This window comes from Mandrillus leucophaeus, unplaced genomic scaffold (genome assembly GCF_000951045.1).
Source record: "Mandrillus leucophaeus isolate KB7577 unplaced genomic scaffold, Mleu.le_1.0 Scaffold440, whole genome shotgun sequence".
Taxonomy (NCBI): Eukaryota; Metazoa; Chordata; class Mammalia; order Primates; family Cercopithecidae; genus Mandrillus; species Mandrillus leucophaeus.
The window spans coordinates 395,584-398,267 of NW_012104699.1; the positions used below are offsets into that span (position 1 = coordinate 395,584).

Here is a 2,684-nt window from a genome sequence, read left to right on the forward strand (position 1 = left end):
GGCTGAGGTGGGCGGATCACAAGGTCAACAGATCAAGACCATCCTGGCCAACATGGTAAAACCCTGTCTCTACTAAAAATATAAAAATTAGCTGGATGGGGCCAGGCGCAGTGGCTCATGCCTGTAATCCCAACACTCTGGGAGGCCGAGGTGAGCGGACCACCTGAGGTCGGGAGTTCGAGACCAGCCTGACCAACATGGAGAAACCCCGTCTCTATTAAAAATACAAAATTAGCCAGGCGTGGTGGTACATGCCTATAATCCCAGCTACTCTGGAGGCTGAGGCAGGAGAATCGCTTGAACCCAGGAGGCACAGGTTGCGGTGAGCCGAGACTGTGCCATTGCCCTCCAGCCTGGGCAACAAGAGTGAAACTCCATCTCAAAATTTAAAAAAAAAAAAAAATACGCTGGGTGTGGTGGCATGAGCCTGTAATCCCAGCTACTCGGGAGGCTGAGGCAAAAGAATCGCTTGAACCCAGGAGGCAGGGGTTGCAGTGAGCCGAGATCGTGCCACTGCACTCCAGCCTGGCCTGGCGACAGAGTGAGACTCAGTCTCAAAAAAAAAAAAAAAAAAATTTTATGAAGCATGGCTGGCCACAGTGGTTCACACCTATAATCCCAGTACTGAGCCCAAGGGTTCAAGATTAGCCTGGACAACATGGCAAGACCCCATCTCTGTAAAAAAATACAACCATTAGTCAGGCGTGTAGCATACGCCTGCAGTCCCAGCTACTTGGGAGGGTGAGATGGGAGGATTGCTTGAGCCTGGGAGGCCAAGGTTGCAGTGAGCCATGATCGTGTCACTGCACTTCAGTCTGGGCGACAGAGGAAGACCTACCTCCAAAAAAAGAAAAAAAGAAATTTATGAAGCATTAGCTCTTGGAGACAAAAATAACAATTACATTGGCAACAGGTAAAATACTAACAACTCAAATCAAGCAGTGGAATGGTTAGTAACCTGGGTGACCCACAGCCTCAGACAGCAGCATGTGTGCAATGGATTTAGGTAAAGAAACCACAAAAATACCTTTTCAGCATATTGTTAACATCAACTTACTGAAAACTTACAAGTGGCAAAACTCTATGACAAAGCAACAATAAAGCTATAAAGAATAAAAGATGCAGTGCACGGTGGCTCACACTTGTAATCCCAGCACTTTAGGAGGCTGAGGAGGGCAGATTGCTTGGCCTCAGGACTCAAGAGACCAGCCTGGGCAACATGGCAAAACCCCATCTGACAAAAATACAAAAATAAGCCAGGCGAGGTGGTGCGCATCTGTAGTCCCAGCTACTCGGGAGGTTGAGGTGGGAGGATGGCTTGAGCCAGAAAGGTAGAGGCTGCAGTGAGCCAAAATTGTGCCACTGCACTCCAGCCTGGGCAACAGAGCCAGACCTTGTCTCAAAAAATAAATAAATAACAAAAACAAAATCAGAATCAGGGCAGGGCGTGGTAGCTCACCCATGTAATCCTAGCATTTTGGGAGGCCGAGGTGGGTGGACCATGTGAGGTCAGTTCGAGACCAGCCTGACCAATATGGTGAAACCCCGTCTTCACTAAAAATACAAAAATTAGTTGGGTGTGCTGGTGTGTGCCTGTAGCCCCAGCTACTTGGGAGGCTGAGACAGGAGAATTGCTTGTACCCAGGAGGAAGAGGCTGCAGTGAGCCAAGATCATGCCACTGCACTCTAGTCTCCGTGACAGAGCCAGACCCTACCTCAAAAAAAAAAAAAAAAAGGCCGGGCGCGGTGGCTCACGCCTGTAATCCCAGCACTTTTGGAGGCCGAGGCGGGCAGATCACGACGTCAGGAGATTGAGACCATACTGGCTAACACAGTGAAACCCTGTCTCTACTAAAAATACAAAAAAATGGCCATGCACGGAGGTTCACACCTGTAATGCTCACACCTGTAATCCCAGCACTTTGGGAGGCCGAGGAGGGTGGATCACGAGGTCAGGAGGTGGAGACCATCCTAGCTAACACGGTGAAACCCTATCTTCACTAAAAATACAAAATATAGCCGGGCGTGGTGGCGGGCGCCAGTAGTACCAGCTACTCGGGAGGCTGAGGCAGGAGAATGGTGTGAACCCGGGAGGCGGAGCTTGCAGTGAGCCGAGATCCTCCAATAAACTCCAGCCTGGGTGACAGAGTGAGAATCCATTTCAAAAAAAAAACAGAATCAGTACTGTGGTCATCTCTGGATACAGAGAAGGAGGGTGAAATCAGGGAGACACGCCAGAAATGCCCAAGGCTTATTTGTTTACCTTTACCTACATTCAAAAGTTTACTATACTCTCACTGTGGAGATGCAGCCCAGAGTGGCTCCTCCCAGGCAGTGAGGGAGGAATATCTGAGTAATTAGAAAATATAATCCTCGGAGCACTACTTACTCTACTGTCCCCTCCTCAGTGTGGAAATGCTCCCTCCTCCAGGGTCTTAATTCTCACCAGCAACCACTCACTCGGAGTTGATGTAAGTCACTTTTTCTGACAACAAATACATGGAGACTGCTCAATATCAACTAACTTTCCAATACCAGCTGGGGATCCAGTAATTCAATTCTGTCATCACCTGGCATTAGCCCAGATCCCACAAGTCCAGGGCTCACCCCAGGACACAGCCCCCACTGCAGATGCCAGTCCCAGCCTTGATGTGCTGGCAGGGTGGTACAGCAGGGCGGGGGGG

General features: G+C 49.5%; 1 protein-coding gene across 2 annotated transcripts in view; it reads right to left on the reverse strand.

The window, feature by feature from the left end:
• Positions 1-2,684, reverse strand: part of ZNF136 (zinc finger protein 136) — a 43,372-nt gene that overhangs the window by 33,466 nt on the left and 7,222 nt on the right. Inside the window, exon 2 of one of the 2 annotated variants that reach the window (XM_011994027.1) lies at positions 2,390-2,485. The exons of the other annotated variant lie outside the window; for it this stretch is intronic. The gene's annotated coding sequence lies outside the window, so the exon portion shown is untranslated. The remainder of the gene's footprint in view (positions 1-2,389; positions 2,486-2,684) is intronic. 2 annotated transcript variants of the gene reach the window in all.